At 52.7% G+C, this 16816-nt stretch overlaps 4 non-coding genes across 4 annotated transcripts; all 4 read left to right on the forward strand.

The window, feature by feature from the left end:
* The first annotated feature begins 7532 nt into the window (after positions 1-7532).
* TRNAE-CUC (transfer RNA glutamic acid (anticodon CUC)) lies at positions 7533-7604 on the forward strand. Its single transcript has one exon. It is a non-coding gene; the product is annotated as a tRNA-Glu (tRNA).
* A 1699-nt stretch (positions 7605-9303) lies between these two features.
* TRNAD-GUC (transfer RNA aspartic acid (anticodon GUC)) lies at positions 9304-9375 on the forward strand. The gene has a single exon. It is a non-coding gene; the product is annotated as a tRNA-Asp (tRNA).
* A 4370-nt stretch (positions 9376-13745) lies between these two features.
* Positions 13746-13817, forward strand: TRNAD-GUC (transfer RNA aspartic acid (anticodon GUC)). The gene has a single exon. It is a non-coding gene; the product is annotated as a tRNA-Asp (tRNA).
* A 2668-nt stretch (positions 13818-16485) lies between these two features.
* On the forward strand, positions 16486-16557 carry TRNAE-CUC (transfer RNA glutamic acid (anticodon CUC)). Its single transcript has one exon. It is a non-coding gene; the product is annotated as a tRNA-Glu (tRNA).
* Positions 16558-16816: the final 259 nt, after the last annotated feature.

The raw sequence follows: 16816 nt of genomic DNA on the forward strand, positions 1-16816 counted from the left end.
GATAGCTCAGTTGGTAGAGCGGAGGACTGTAGTGGGGAAGCTGATATCCTTAGGTCGCTGGTTCAAATCCGGCTCGAAGGAATTTTGCAAAGTCTTCACTTTTTTCCTCTGCTTCACAATTCAAAGCGCCTCTTTCTCAGACACTCGCACACCTGGGCTTTTCCTGCCTCCTCTCTTCTCCTTTACAAGCCAGCTTTCTCCTTTGGCGCAGGCGGGCGGGTGGGCGGGTGGGAGGGAGCGTCTCCCTCCCCACTCCCTGTGTGCAGCCCCCGCTGCAATCCTCCAGCATCAGAGAGAGCCAGGGGCCCCTGGGCTGAAGATCCAGGCCGGGGCCGTCAGAAGCAGCCGTGGGAGCTGGTTGCTGTGACTCTGGCATCAGGTGATGCTGCTGAGAGCGCTGCTGAGAGTGTCTGCAGTGGCGGCTGGTCCATAGGGGGCGCTGGGGCGGTGCCCCACAAAAGAAAATACTTGCTCACTCACTGTCTGCAGTTCGGGCAACGGAATGTAAGCAGATGAATTGAGCTTTCAATTCGTCTGTTTACATTTCCGGGCCGGGCGGGTGAAAGTGCGCAGGTCAGCTCACAGCGCAGGCGGGGGAGAGCACTCAAAGCAGGAGTCTAGAAGATGGTGGTCTGACTGCGCATGTGAGTGAGGAGCGTTGGTCCTCACTCTCATTCACAAAGCATTAGGTATGTTGCGCATGCCCAGTGTAGTGTGCAAGCCTCTGAATCGGATCCTGCTCGGGCGGTGACGCGTTTTTTGCAAAGTCGCCCCATGCCCAATCAAAAGTACAAAGTAAGTAAACAAGGGTCAGCTGCCTCCCGTCGCATCCAGTCTCTGTCCTGATTTGGCCGTTTAGTATTTGCAAAAGAAAAGAGCGGGGAGATTGGAGAAGTTAGTTGCAGCACCTTGCAGAGCAGAGGAGACGCGCAGGAACGGAGGAGAATGGAGATGCCTGGTAAGTTTATTTTTTTATTGTATTCATTAAATTAAGGGAGGCCTACTGGCTAGAAATTGATGCCACTCAGTCTACTCTAAGACCGTCATTAGTAGGGAACACCATTAGTAATACCGCACTCGGAAGGAAGCACGATGAGGATTCTTTACTTTTTTCGCTACACAGACACAATGTCGTTATTACTAGCTCGGGCTCAACCTCTCCCTAAATTATGGATTTTAAAGAACGATCCAATATGATTGCATATACTGTGAGGTGTAAAAGTTGTCTTTCTTATTGACGCATTCTTTACAATTTATTCATGCCATTCTTTCATTCAGCATTTACTTGAACGTGGTTTCAGCTGTTTCAAATGATTTTCTTAAATCCTTCGCCGATTCCCATTTTTCTAGCAAACGATTTAACAGTATCTTCCTCGGAACAGGGTTGCCTTGCATCCGATTTTCAGGATTGGTTCTTCTGAACTGAATTGCTTTCATAGTATTTCAAAAGCACTGTGGCGTTTGGAAGCATCTCGTTTTCTAGTGCAGGTGGCTTTCACAGTACTTCAGTTTCCAATCAATTATGTATTTACGCATCCATATATCAGTTACTTTTTATACTTGTTATATTCTTATCATTTTACTTCTCATCCTGACCATAGTCTTTAATTCCTTTGAAAGTGCAGTTTCAGACAGGAGACGAATACATTGGAAACCCCTTATAATTAATAAGTAATATTACAATATGGCGAGCAAGGTTTGCATAACTATACAGATATTATGTTTCTCCCTATTGAAAGCAAATTAAGAAAGCACTTTGTTATTGTAATTTGTTTATATATAGTGCTCCATATTGTAGATTTCCGATTGCTAAGTACTGTATTTAGTAGGCATTACCCAATTTAATAGCACTCGATTCACTGGTCAGATGTATTATAGACTCCGGCAATCTAGCTGTGATTCAAACGTGTGACTTGCAGGTGACAGAAGATTCTAGCAGCCACAATAAATTAACCCACGGAGCCATCTTGCTGGTAAAAGTATGTGAGCTAATTTCACTTTAACGCATCTCACACATAAAGACATTAAGTAGATCTGTTAGATGTCCAGTTGCTGTTGTCATCAGAAAATACGTGTCAGTTCTCTTGATAATGCTACATAGGCTCCAAAAACAAACAACTTGTAAAAACCGATTGCTGGATGACATAATAGCCTGTAGTTTTTCTCATTTTATACACGTTTGTTGGATGGTTATTGAGTTGCACTACCATTACTGAAACATGTGACGTGCAGATTGCTGAGTCTTCACTGTAGTTGGTGCAATAAATCACTAATTTAACTTATTGGCGTAGTTTACATGCTCATAGAAGCAAAATCAAATCTACTACAACTTATCAGATGCATATGGAACAAAATCATACAATAATAATCATTAAGCACTTTCATTTTCATAGTCGATAAGTCAACAGAATGGGAGAACAGTGGATGTCTTGTCCAACTGATCGAGTTTATGGTTTCCCCCAGTATATCTTTTTTGTTGGCAGGCTCGAGCTACTGCTGCTGCCAGTACTTCACGTCCTTTCTGCAAGGCAGGCTTGCACTTCTGATTCTTATGCTTTTCATATTTTGTGCAGTGTGCTACCACTTTACTGGCACCACTGTTGACTATGGGTCTGCATTTGTGTGGCCTTGACAACATTTAATTGAACATGGCTGTGCTTTACAGCTTCCGCCTGAGACTGGCCGAGCAATGGGGTTTCTACTAGCTGGTCTTGGTCATGTGCTGAGACTTGACCAGCCTATGTGGGCCTTTGGGAGCCTTTGGGTGGGGGTCTGAGCAGTAATCACTGAATCTTGATTATGTGTGCTGTTCTGCCATATCTGAATGGAGACACCTTTGTACGTGTACATGGGGTGCACAGGCCCTCAGGTCTGTGGCCCCGCCTGTTGGTCACTGCACTCTAATTATTTTTGCCCAACCAAGAATGGACGCAGATGGAATAGTTTGGGTTTGAGGTAGGGTCAGGTATTGGAGACTAGGCAAGGTGCCTGAAGTGTTTAATCTGAGGCCAGGCCACAATGGGGGAAAAAGATTTCAATGATCGAGCAAATAAAGCATTTCTGAAGGAAAGAACAAAGGTTTTGTAATTAGCATCGGGTACTGAAGCGTGTTCCCTGGTAGTGAAGTGGGAAAGCTGTGCACACTACCATGGTCCTTTGTTCCCAAAAACCGAAGAGACATCAACGCTTATTTTTTTTCATGATTGGTGCATTGTTGACATTTCACCCAAATGTCCTTATGAGGGGCTGTTCACCAAAAAGAGTTATAACAGTTTCTGTTGTGAGGGACCAGGGCATAATTGATGTCTCTTGTGACATCTATGTGTGAGTCTCAGTGCCGGCAAAAGTGTGCGAAAATGTGGTGTTGGAGTGCCCTGGTGGAATCATTGGTGGCGCTGTGACTAGAGAAATAGACAGTGGGTCACTTCTGAAATAAGATACATATTGGCAAAGTTGTGTGTTGATTACAGATTTACCATAACAGTCCAATGGGGGGTGATTCAGGTTAGGTTGAGGTGCTCTGTCAGAACTGGCTATTGGATTCATCTCTGGGGTGCTTTGTCACACCTGGTTCTGGAGTTCCAGTTCTGGAATAGCAGCATGTGTAAGTCTGAAAAGACGTGGAGTCAATAGGTGCATTATAAATGGCCTCTTCGGAGCTCAGCACTCGAGTACCAAGGTTGCTTCAGGTCATAGCTGTAGTCACCTGGCTAGCAGAGATCTGTGTGGGAACTTAGAATTGGAAAAGCAGAGGCATTTTCACCTAATTGTTTGTTAGGAACGAGGTGCTTTCGCAGAGCTGTGTGTTAGATCCTAATACTGGAATACCAAGGAGCTCTGCGAGTCATGAATGTGGTGCAGTGGATGCTGTCTGGAGTGCCAGTGATGGTTAGAATTGTGGTGTGTAATGATAAAGAACCTGCGCCTGCACCATCCATTTGTACAGAGCCCTGAGAGCTCTGGAACCAGATACTTGATAACGTCACTGATTTACCAATAGTCCACTGATCTATTTTTCGCAGTGCTGCTGTCCATAGATTTATTTCACTCTGCATTTGGGACAGCTATTGATTAAACCTAGTAAAGGCCAGCTTCAAGAGCAGGACATGAATATTCAACAACATAAGACCACACAGTGTTTTGAAATGCATGCCAGATAACTGCTGCTGGTCAGGAGCCCATTTCTTGTGTTTTCCTGTAATAGAAAAACATAACTATAGAAATGTTTCTGACGCTAAGCCCTGCTGGCACACAACGTGCATATTGCTCAGAGGTGCGTGGCACTGGCAGGCCCAAGCTTCAAAAACATTTCTATCTACATGTTGTTATATGACATCCCTTTATTAATGCAATAACTACACTTTCACAATTGCTTTATTAACCTTCTTGCTTCTCAAATTTGCTTGAAAATGCACCATTTACTCACTCTTTTTTCAAAATTTTCTTGGGGAGTGAACCCCCCCGAACCCCCCTTAAGCTGTTCGGGCTCACTCGCTACGCTCGCTCGCCACGGTGCCCTGCCTCACCACTTTCAAATGTCACCAGCCGCCACTGAGTGTCTGCTAGGAGGTGAGAAGGATCTTGTGAGGCAGGAGTGTGTTTGTGTGTGTATTGTGTGAGGGAGTGTGTGTGTGTTTATTGAGCCTGTGGGCCCCTGTGTTGGTGTGAAGGAGTTGATAAATGGCACAAATTCGTAGCATATGAGGATGGACAGGCGGGTTTTCAGCCACATAAGGAGCGGCTCAGCGAGACCAGATGCAGCTGTTCCTCGTTAGTATAGTGGTCAGTATCCTCGCCTGTCACGCGGGAGACCGGGGTTCAATTCCCCGACGGGGAGGATTCCATCGCATTTTTTAAAGCATGACAACTCTACCTTTATTTAGAATTTCATCTAGAATATGGCGCTTTCCACTCATGACATCATCTGATTTACTAATGCGGTCTCATAACTTTTACGATCAATCACGGGCAATTTTTAAGTGAGACACTTTTTGCGAAGGATGTCTGCCTTTTCGTTTTAAGCTTCTGTGTACTTAATTGAAAAAAGAAACGTGCACGAAGCCTTGTTATTTACATCAAAATCAAAGGACTACATGATCAATCATATGCGTTGAAGCCTGTTGTTTTTTCAAGAGACATAAATGAAATGATGGATCGCGCTCTGAATGAGGAATTATTTTTTATGACGTTGAAGCGTTTTATTTATCTTTGTTTCGGTCTAATGTTTTAGGGCTTACAGGCACATTGTGAAAGTGAAAGTTCCACTGGCCTGCACGTGCACTCCCCACCATCCTCGTCAGAGATCTTATATTGCCTAGGTCCAGCATGAGTACCAAATTCCTTTCAGGCTATTGCAGTGTATTCTGCTACTTGTAGTTTCTAACACTCTAAACTGAGGGCGAGGGGAGCCAGCATCCAAAGCAACATCCTGGTCTGGGTGAAGCGCTCATGCTCAGATCTGGGCTTACTTGAGAGCTTTGACGAGGCCTTGGACGAGCTGCAGGCATCCCCCAGAAGGTCTGCTGCCCTCCTACAGGGGTCCCTGAGAAGAGGAGCAGACCCCCGCTGGTGCCCTGAGAAGAGGCACTGACCCCCCGCTGGTGCCCTGAGTAGAGGCGCTGACACCCCGCTGGTGCCCTGAGGAGAGGCACTACCCTCCCTCTGGTGCCCTGAGAGGAGGAGCTGACCCCCGCTGGTGCCCTGAGAAGAGGCACTGACACCCCGCTGGTGCCCTGAGGAGAGGCACTGCCCTCCCTCTGGTGCCCTGAGAGGAGGAGCTGACCCCCGCTGGTGCCCTGAGAAGAGGCGCTTACCTCCTGCTGGTGCCCTGAGTAGAGGCGCTGACCTCCCGCTGGTGCCATGAGAAAAGGGACTGCCCTCCTTCAGGGGTACCTGAGAAGAGGTGCTGATTCCCCGCTAGTGCCCTGAGAAGTGGCGCTGACCTCCAGCTGGTGCCCTGAGAAGAGGCGCTGCCCTCCTGCAAGGGCCCCTGAGAAGAGGCGCTGACCTCCAGCTGGTGCCATGAGAATAGGCGCTGCCCTCCTGCAAGGGCCCCTGAGAAGAGTCGCTGACCCCCCCCGCTAGTGCCCTGAGAAGAGGCGCTGACCTCCAGCTGGTGCCCTGAGAAGAGGCGCTGACCTCCAGCTGGTGCCCTGAGAAGAGGCGCTGCCCTCCTGCAAAGGCCCCTGAGAAGAGGCGCTGACCTCCAGCTGGTGCCCTGAGAAGAGGCGCTGCCCTCCTGCAAGGGCCCCTGAGAAGAGGCGCTGACCCCCCCGCTAGTGCCCTGAGAAGAGGCGCTGACCTCCAGCTGGTGCCCTGAGAAGAGGTGCTGACCTCCCGCTGGTGCCCTGAGAAGAGGTGCTGACCTCCCGCTGGTGCCCTGAGAAGAGGCGCTGACCTCCTGCTGGTGCCCTGAGAAGAGGCACTGACCCCCCGCTGGTGCCCTGAGTAGAGGTGCTGACACCCCGCTGGGGCCCTGAGAAGAGGCACTGACCCCCCCCCGCTGGTGCTCTGAGGAGAGGCACTGCCCTCCCTCTGGTGCTCTGAGAGGAGGAGCTGACCCCCGCTGGTGCCCTGAGAAGAGGCGCTTACCTCCTGCTGGTGCCCTGAGTAGAGGCGCTGACCTCCCGCTGGTGCCATGAGAAAAGGGACTGCCCTCCTTCAGGGGTACCTGAGAAGAGGTGCTGATCCCCGCTAGTGCCCTGAGAAGAGGCGCTGACCTCCAGCTGGTGCCCTGAGAAGAGGCGCTGACCTCCCGCTGGTGCCCTGAGAAGAGGCGCTGACCTCCAGCTGGTGCCCTGAGAAGAGGCGCTGCCCTCCTGCAAGGGCCCCTGAGAAGAGGCGCTGACCCCCCGCTAGTGCCCTGAGAAGAGGCACTGACCTCCAGCTGGTGCCCTGAGAAGAGGCGCTGCCCTCCTGCAAAGGCCCCTGAGAAGAGGCGCTGACCCCCCCGCTAGTGCCCTGAGAAGAGGCGCTGACCTCCAGCTGGTGCCCTGAGAAGAGGCGCTGCCCTCCTGCAAGGGCCCCTGAGAAGAGGCGCTGACCCCCCGCTAGTGCCCTGAGAAGAGGTGCTGACCTCCAGCTGGTGCCCTGAGAAGAGGCGCTGACCTCCCGCTGGTGCCCTGAGAAGAGGCGCTGACCTCCCGCTGGTGCCCTGAGAAGAGGAGCTGACCTAGAACAGTGACTGGTATTTTTCTGGATGGTTAATTGGTTCTTGCTGTTTTTGCTCTCCAGTTAGTTGTGTGTTATGAAGGTCCCATGCGTCTTCCAGGGATGGAAACTGTCCCGAGATCTGAGTCTATTTAAGGTTCAGTAGATTGCTTTGTTGGGGGTGTGCCTGAAAGCAGTGTTTTTTTTGTGTGTCCCATGATGTTTTCCAAAGTGTAGTAAAGACTAGCTTGCCAGTGTTAGGTTGATGTGTGTGTGTTTTCCTGCTTACTTTAGTTGATGCACAAAACCCTGTGACAGCAGCACAGGCGGCCTCACCCTGGTGGTATGTCTTGGAGCAGGTGCTGCTCCAGAGCACCCAGTGCTCCCTGGTGGTCTAGTGGTTAGGATTCGGCGCTCTCACCGCCGCGGCCCGGGTTCGATTCCCGGCCAGGGAAGGGGACTTTTTTTTTCTCCCCACGGTATACTTCTAGTTTTTTTTCATCCTATCTAAACACATTTTTTAAGGTTTTACATCGCAAATCTTTTATTACATACATTTCTTCTTTACTTGACCTGCCACCTGCTAATAACAACGTCACCTTTCAGGCACACAGACAAAACACTGATAGAAAACTGGATGCTGGTCATCAAAGCTTGTTCTTCACAAAGGATGGGTTACCGCTTGGAAGAAGCACTGGCAAATCCAGGAGGCCTGTTTCTAGGGGTCTCCAGCTCTATGAAGAATCCAGTTTCAAGACAACATTGAAAGGGAGAGATTCGCTTCTGGAGCTTGCTACACTATAGCTTCGGAGATGGCAGCTTGCCAAATTGTTGACAGGCTCGAGCCAATTGTCAGAATGCCAGTATTCTGCGACCCACCTAGTTTGATGGATATCTGCTGGTTGGGTGGAAGGAAGCAAAGAGGAGGTGGGGGCTTATAGTATTAACGTGAAGCCAGATAGGGAGATGGGGAAGAGCAGCATTGGAGGGGGAGAGCAACACGGGCGGGCGGGATACTGCTCACCAAGCCCGGATTTACGCAGGATGGGCGGAGTCCCTCAGTCTCTCTGTCCAGCGGGGGCTCTCTCTTTACCCGTATGGCCAGTCCGGCCCTGGTGCCGTCATGTCTCCCAAAGGGCGTCTCTAGCCCGTCACTCTGGAGTCTGTATCCTCCGGGTGAGGTCTCCTATTCTTCTAGCTAGGGGCTGGAGAGAAGGGAGGTGGTTGGTCTGGGGCGCCAGTCATAGTCGCCCTTGAGAGGCGTTTCTAAGGTAGTTTGTAAGTGTGTCTGGACAGGTTGCTCTAAGGTGCGCAAAGTGATGTCTTAGCATTTGAAAGAAGCATTGAGAAAGGCAGGTGGCCTGTTTGTTTTCCTTTGCTGGCTTTGTGCAGGGAAGGAAAGTCTCCATTGTAGGGTTTGGCGCTTTATGAAGGCCTTGAGCTGCTGTTTAGAGACAGAGTGCTGCCTAGGCGGCTGGGCACGCTGCTCACACCTCATGCCATATAGCGCCTTGTCATCCCTACATCACCGAGCCTTCGATAGCTCAGTTGGTAGAGCGGAGGACTGTAGTGGGGAAGCTGATATCCTTAGGTCGCTGGTTCAAATCCGGCTCGAAGGAATTTTGCAAAGTCTTCACTTTTTTCCTCTGCTTCACAATTCAAAGCGCCTCTTTCTCAGACACTCGCACACCTGGGCTTTTCCTGCCTCCTCTCTTCTCCTTTACAAGCCAGCTTTCTCCTTTGGCGCAGGCGGGCGGGTGGGCGGGTGGGAGGGAGCGTCTCCCTCCCCACTCCCTGTGTGCAGCCCCCGCTGCAATCCTCCAGCATCAGAGAGAGCCAGGGGCCCCTGGGCTGAAGATCCAGGCCGGGGCCGTCAGAAGCAGCCGTGGGAGCTGGTTGCTGTGACTCTGGCATCAGGTGATGCTGCTGAGAGCGCTGCTGAGAGTGTCTGCTAGGAGGTGAGAAGGATCTTGTGAGGCAGGAGTGTGTTTGTGTGTGTATTGTGTGAGGGAGTGTGTGTGTGTTTGTTGAGCCTGTGGGCCCCTGTGTTGGTGTGAAGGAGTTGATAAATGGCACAAATTCATAGCATATGAGGATGGACAGGCGGGTTTTCAGCCACATGAGGAGCGGCTCAGCGAGACCAGGTGCAGCTGTTCCTCGTTAGTATAGTGGTCAGTATCCCCGCCTGTCACGCGGGAGACCGGGGTTCAATTCCCCGACGGGGAGGATTCCATCGCATTTGTTAAAGCATGACAACTCTACCTTTATTTAGAATTTCATCTAGAATGTGGCGCTTTCCACTCATGACATCATCTGATTTACTAATGCGGTCTCATAACTTTTACGATCAATCACGGGCAATTTTTAAGTGGGACACTTTTTGCGAAGGATGTCTGCCTTTTCGTTTTAACCTTCTGTGTACTTAATTGAAAAAAGAAACGTGCACGAAGCCTTGTTATTTACATCAAAATCAAAGGACTACATGATCAATCATATGCGTTGAAGCCTGTTGTTTTTTCAAGAGACATAAATGAAATGATGGATCGCGCTCTGAATGAGGAATTATTTTTTATGACATTGAAGCGTTTTATTTATCTTTATTTCGGTCTAATGTTTTAGGGCTTACAGGCACATTGTGAAAGTGAAAGTTCCACTGGCCTGCACGTGCACTCCCCACCATCCTCGTCAGAGATCTTATATTGCCTAGGTCCAGCATGAGTACCAAATTCCTTTCAGGCTATTGCAGTGTATTCTGCTACTTGTAGTTTCTAACACTCTAAACTGAGGGCGAGGGGAGCCAGCATCCAAAGCAACACCCTGGTCTGGGTGAAGCGCTCATGCTCAGATCTGGGCTTACTTGAGAGCTTTGACGAGGCCTTGGACGAGCTGCAGGCATCCCCCAGAAGGTCTGCTGCCCTCCTACAGGGGTCCCTGAGAAGAGGAGCAGACCCCCGCTGGTGCCCTGAGAAGAGGCACTGACCCCCCGCTGGTGCCCTGAGTAGAGGCGCTGACACCCCGCTGGTGCCCTGAGGAGAGGCACTGCCCTCCCTCTGGTGCCCTGAGAGGAGGAGCTGACCCCCGCTGGTGCCCTGAGAAGAGGCGCTTACCTCCTGCTGGTGCCCTGAGTAGAGGCGCTGACCTCCCGCTGGTGCCATGAGAAAAGGGACTGCCCTCCTTTAGGGGTACCTGAGAAGAGGTGCTGATTCCCCGCTAGTGCCCTGAGAAGTGGCGCTGACCTCCAGCTGGTGCCCTGAGAAGAGGCGCTGCCCTCCTGCAAGGGCCCCTGAGAAGAGGCGCTGACCTCCAGCTGGTGCCATGAGAATAGGCGCTGCCCTCCTGCAAGGGCCCCTGAGAAGAGGCGCTGACCCCCCCCGCTAGTGCCCTGAGAAGAGGCGCTGACCTCCAGCTGGTGCCCTGAGAAGAGGCGCTGACCTCCAGCTGGTGCCCTGAGAAGAGGCGCTGCCCTCCTGCAAGGGCCCCTGAGAAGAGGCGCTGACCTCCAGCTGATGCCCTGAGAAGAGGCGCTGCCCTCCTGCAAGGGCCCCTGAGAAGAGGTGCTGACCCCCCCGCTAGTGCCCTGAGAAGAGGCGCTGACCTCCAGCTGGTGCCCTGAGAAGAGGTGCTGACCTCCCGCTGGTGCCCTGAGAAGAGGTGCTGACCTCCCGCTGGTGCCCTAAGAAGAGGCGCTGACCTCCTGCTGGTGCCCTGAGAAGAGGCACTGACCCCCCGCTGGTGCCCTGAGTAGAGGTGCTGACACCCCGCTGGGGCCCTGAGAAGAGGCACTGACCCCCCCCCGCTGGTGCTCTGAGGAGAGGCACTGCCCTCCCTCTGGTGCTCTGAGAGGAGGAGCTGACCCCCGCTGGTGCCCTGAGAAGAGGCGCTTATCTCCTGCTGGTGCCCTGAGTAGAGGCGCTGACCTCCCGCTGGTGCCATGAGAAAAGGGACTGCCCTCCTTCAGGGGTACCTGAGAAGAGGTGCTGATCCCCGCTAGTGCCCTGAGAAGAGGCGCTGACCTCCAGCTGGTGCCCTGAGAAGAGGCGCTGACCTCCCGCTGGTGCCCTGAGAAGAGGCGCTGACCTCCAGCTGGTGCCCTGAGAAGAGGCGCTGCCCTCCTGCAAGGGCCCCTGAGAAGAGGCGCTGACCCCCCGCTAGTGCCCTGAGAAGAGGCACTGACCTCCAGCTGGTGCCCTGAGAAGAGGCGCTGCCCTCCTGCAAAGGCCCCTGAGAAGAGGCGCTGACCCCCCCGCTAGTGCCCTGAGAAGAGGCGCTGACCTCCAGCTGGTGCCCTGAGAAGAGGCGCTGCCCTCCTGCAAGGGCCCCTGAGAAGAGGCGCTGACCCCCCGCTAGTGCCCTGAGAAGAGGTGCTGACCTCCAGCTGGTGCCCTGAGAAGAGGCGCTGACCTCCCGCTGGTGCCCTGAGAAGAGGCGCTGACCTCCCGCTGGTGCCCTGAGAAGAGGAGCTGACCTAGAACAGTGACTGGTATTTTTCTGGATGGTTAATTGGTTCTTGCTGTTTTTGCTCTCCAGTTAGTTGTGTGTTATGAAGGTCCCATGCGTCTTCCAGGGATGGAAACTGTCCCGAGATCTGAGTCTATTTAACGTTCAGTAGATTGCTTTGTTGGGGGTGTGCCTGAAAGCAGTGTTTTTTTTGTGTGTCCCATGATGTTTTCCAAAGTGTAGTAAAGACTAGCTTGCCAGTGTTAGGTTGATGTGTGTGTGTTTTCCTGCTTACTTTAGTTGATGCACAAAACCCTGTGACAGCAGCACAGGCGGCCTCACCCTGGTGGTATGTCTTGGAGCAGGTGCTGCTCCAGAGCACCCAGTGCTCCCTGGTGGTCTAGTGGTTAGGATTCAGCGCTCTCACCGCCGCGGCCCGGGTTCGATTCCCGGTCAGGGAAGGGACTCTTTTTTTCTCCCCACGGTATACTTCTAGTTTTTTTTCATCCTATCTAAACACATTTTTTAAGGTTCTACATCGCAAATCTTTTATTACATACATTTCTTCTTTACTTGACCTGCCACCTGCTAATAACAACGTCACCTTTCAGGCACACAGACAAAACACTGATAGAAAACTGAATGCTGGTCATCAAAGCTTGTTCTTCACAAAGGATGGGTTACCGCTTGGAAGAAGCACTGGCAAATCCAGGAGGCCTGTTTCTAGGGGTCTCCAGCTCTATGAAGAATCCAGTTTCAAGACAACATTGAAAGGGAGAGATTCGCTTCTGGAGCTTGCTACACTATAGCTTCGGAGATGGCAGCTTGCCAAATTGTTGACAGGCTCGAGCCAATTGTCAGAATGCCAGTATTCTGCGACCCACCTAGTTTGATGGATATCTGCTGGTTGGGTGGAAGGAAGCAAAGAGGAGGTGGGGACTTATAGTATTAACGTGAAGCCAGATAGGGAGATGGGGAAGAGCAGCATTGGAGGGGGAGAGCAACACGGGCGGGCGGGATACTGCTCACCAAGCCCGGATTTACGCAGGATGGGCGGAGTCCCTCAGTCTCTCTGTCCAGCGGGGGCTCTCTCTTTACCCGTATGGCCAGTCCGGCCCTGGTGCCGTCATGTCTCCCAAAGGGCGTCTCTAGCCCGTCACTCTGGAGTCTGTATCCTCCGGGTGAGGTCTCCTATTCTTCTAGCTAGGGGCTGGAGAGAAGGGAGGTGGTTGGTCTGGGGCGCCAGTCATAGTCGCCCTTGAGAGGCGTTTCTAAGGTAGTTTGTAAGTGTGTCTGGACAGGTTGCTCTAAGGTGCGCAAAGTGATGTCTTAGCATTTGAAAGAAGCATTGAGAAAGGCAGGTGGCCTGTTTGTTTTCCTTTGCTGGCTTTGTGCAGGGAAGGAAAGTCTCCATTGTAGGGTTTGGCGCTTTATGAAGGCCTTGAGCTGCTGTTTAGAGACAGAGTGCTGCCTAGGCGGCTGGGCACGCTGCTCACACCTCATGCCATATAGCGCCTTGTCATCCCTACATCACCGAGCCTTCGATAGCTCAGTTGGTAGAGCGGAGGACTGTAGTGGGGAAGCTGATATCCTTAGGTCGCTGGTTCAAATCCGGCTCGAAGGAATTTTGCAAAGTCTTCACTTTTTTCCTCTGCTTCACAATTCAAAGCGCCTCTTTCTCAGACACTCGCACACCTGGGCTTTTCCTGCCTCCTCTCTTCTCCTTTACAAGCCAGCTTTCTCCTTTGGCGCAGGCGGGCGGGTGGGCGGGTGGGAGGGAGCGTCTCCCTCCCCACTCCCTGTGTGCAGCCCCCGCTGCAATCCTCCAGCATCAGAGAGAGCCAGGGGCCCCTGGGCTGAAGATCCAGGCCGGGGCCGTCAGAAGCAGCCGTGGGAGCTGGTTGCTGTGACTCTGGCATCAGGTGATGCTGCTGAGAGCGCTGCTGAGAGTGTCTGCTAGGAGGTGAGAAGGATCTTGTGAGGCAGGAGTGTGTTTGTGTGTGTATTGTGTGAGGGAGTGTGTGTGTGTTTATTGAGCCTGTGGGCCCCTGTGTTGGTGTGAAGGAGTTGATAAATGGCACAAATTCATAGCATATGAGGATGGACAGGCGGGTTTTCAGCCACATGAGGAGCGGCTCAGCGAGACCAGGTGCAGCTGTTCCTCGTTAGTATAGTGGTCAGTATCCCCGCCTGTCACGCGGGAGACCGGGGTTCAATTCCCCGACGGGGAGGATTCCATCGCATTTTTTAAAGCATGACAACTCTACCTTTATTTAGAATTTCATCTAGAATGTGGCGCTTTCCACTCATGACATCATCTGATTTACTAATGCGGTCTCATAACTTTTACGATCAATCACGGGCAATTTTTAAGTGGGACACTTTTTGCGAAGGATGTCTGCCTTTTCGTTTTAACCTTCTGTGTACTTAATTGAAAAAAAAAACGTGCACGAAGCCTTGTTATTTACATCAAAATCAAATGACTACATGATCAATCATATGCGTTGAAGCCTGTTGTTTTTTCAAGAGACATAAATGAAATGATGGATCGCGCTCTGAATGAGGAATTATTTTTTATGACGTTGAAGCGTTTTATTTATCTTTGTTTCGGTCTAATGTTTTAGGGCTTACAGGCACATTGTGAAAGTGAAAGTTCCACTGGCCTGCACGTGCACTCCCCACCATCCTCGTCAGAGATCTTATATTGCCTAGGTCCAGCATGAGTACCAAATTCCTTTCAGGCTATTGCAGTGTATTCTGCTACTTGTAGTTTCTAACACTCTAAACTGAGGGCGAGGGGAGCCAGCATCCAAAGCAACACCCTGGTCTGGGTGAAGCGCTCATGCTCAGATCTGGGCTTACTTGAGAGCTTTGACGAGGCCTTGGACGAGCTGCAGGCATCCCCCAGAAGGTCTGCTGCCCTCCTACAGGGGTCCCTGAGAAGAGGAGCAGACCCCCGCTGGTGCCCTGAGAAGAGGCACTGACCCCCCGCTGGTGCCCTGAGTAGAGGCGCTGACACCCCGCTGGTGCCCTGAGGAGAGGCACTGCCCTCCCTCTGGTGCCCTGAGAGGAGGAGCTGACCCCCGCTGGTGCCCTGAGAAGAGGCGCTTACCTCCTGCTGGTGCCCTGAGTAGAGGCGCTGACCTCCCGCTGGTGCCATGAGAAAAGGGACTGCCCTCCTTCAGGGGTACCTGAGAAGAGGTGCTGATTCCCCGCTAGTGCCCTGAGAAGTGGCGCTGACCTCCAGCTGGTGCCCTGAGAAGAGGCGCTGCCCTCCTGCAAGGGCCCCTGAGAAGAGGCGCTGACCTCCAGCTGGTGCCATGAGAATAGGCGCTGCCCTCCTGCAAGGGCCTCTGAGAAGAGGCGCTGACCCCCCCCGCTAGTGCCCTGAGAAGAGGCGCTGACCTCCAGCTGGTGCCCTGAGAAGAGGCGCTGACCTCCAGCTGGTGCCCTGAGAAGAGGCGCTGCCCTCCTGCAAGGGCCCCTGAGAAGAGGCGCTGACCTCCAGCTGATGCCCTGAGAAGAGGCGCTGCCCTCCTGCAAGGGCCCCTGAGAAGAGGTGCTGACCCCCCCGCTAGTGCCCTGAGAAGAGGCGCTGACCTCCAGCTGGTGCCCTGAGAAGAGGTGCTGACCTCCCGCTGGTGCCCTGAGAAGAGGTGCTGACCTCCCGCTGGTGCCCTAAGAAGAGGCGCTGACCTCCTGCTGGTGCCCTGAGAAGAGGCACTGACCCCCCGCTGGTGCCCTGAGTAGAGGTGCTGACACCCCGCTGGGGCCCTGAGAAGAGGCACTGACCCCCCCCCCCCCGCTGGTGCTCTGAGGAGAGGCACTGCCCTCCCTCTGGTGCTCTGAGAGGAGGAGCTGACCCCCGCTGGTGCCCTGAGAAGAGGCGCTTATCTCCTGCTGGTGCCCTGAGTAGAGGCGCTGACCTCCCGCTGGTGCCATGAGAAAAGGGACTGCCCTCCTTCAGGGGTACCTGAGAAGAGGTGCTGATCCCCGCTAGTGCCCTGAGAAGAGGCGCTGACCTCCAGCTGGTGCCCTGAGAAGAGGCGCTGACCTCCCGCTGGTGCCCTGAGAAGAGGCGCTGACCTCCAGCTGGTGCCCTGAGAAGAGGCGCTGACCTCCCGCTGGTGCCCTGAGAAGAGGCGCTGACCTCCAGCTGGTGCCCTGAGAAGAGGCGCTGCCCTCCTGCAAGGGCCCCTGAGAAGAGGCGCTGACCCCCCGCTAGTGCCCTGAGAAGAGGCACTGACCTCCAGCTGGTGCCCTGAGAAGAGGCGCTGCCCTCCTGCAAAGGCCCCTGAGAAGAGGCGCTGACCCCCCCGCTAGTGCCCTGAGAAGAGGCGCTGACCTCCAGCTGGTGCCCTGAGAAGAGGCGCTGCCCTCCTGCAAGGGCCCCTGAGAAGAGGCGCTGACCCCCCTCTAGTGCCCTGAGAAGAGGTGCTGACCTCCAGCTGGTGCCCTGAGAAGAGGCGCTGACCTCCCGCTGGTGCCCTGAGAAGAGGCGCTGACCTCCCGCTGGTGCCCTGAGAAGAGGAGCTGACCTAGAACAGTGACTGGTATTTTTCTGGATGGTTAATTGGTTCTTGCTGTTTTTGCTCTCCAGTTAGTTGTGTGTTATGAAGGTCCCATGCGTCTTCCAGGGATGGAAACTGTCCCGAGATCTGAGTCTATTTAACGTTCAGTAGATTGCTTTGTTGGGGGTGTGCCTGAAAGCAGTGTTTTTTTTGTGTGTCCCATGATGTTTTCCAAAGTGTAGTAAAGACTAGCTTGCCAGTGTTAGGTTGATGTGTGTGTGTTTTCCTGCTTACTTTAGTTGATGCACAAAACCCTGTGACAGCAGCACAGGCGGCCTCACCCTGGTGGTATGTCTTGGAGCAGGTGCTGCTCCAGAGCACCCAGTGCTCCCTGGTGGTCTAGTGGTTAGGATTCGGCGCTCTCACCGCCGCGGCCCGGGTTCGATTCCCGGCCAGGGAAGGGGACTTTTTTTTTCTCCCCACGGTATACTTCTAGTTTTTTTTCATCCTATCTAAACACATTTTTTAAGGTTTTACATCGCAAATCTTTTATTACATACATTTCTTCTTTACTTGACCTGCCACCTGCTAATAACAACGTCACCTTTCAGGCACACAGACAAAACACTGATAGAAAACTGAATGCTGGTCATCAAAGCTTGTTCTTCACAAAGGATGGGTTACCGCTTGGAAGAAGCACTGGCAAATCCAGGAGGCCT

Source organism: Triturus cristatus, chromosome 4_1 (genome assembly GCF_964204655.1).
Source record: "Triturus cristatus chromosome 4_1, aTriCri1.1, whole genome shotgun sequence".
Taxonomy (NCBI): domain Eukaryota; kingdom Metazoa; phylum Chordata; class Amphibia; order Caudata; family Salamandridae; genus Triturus; species Triturus cristatus.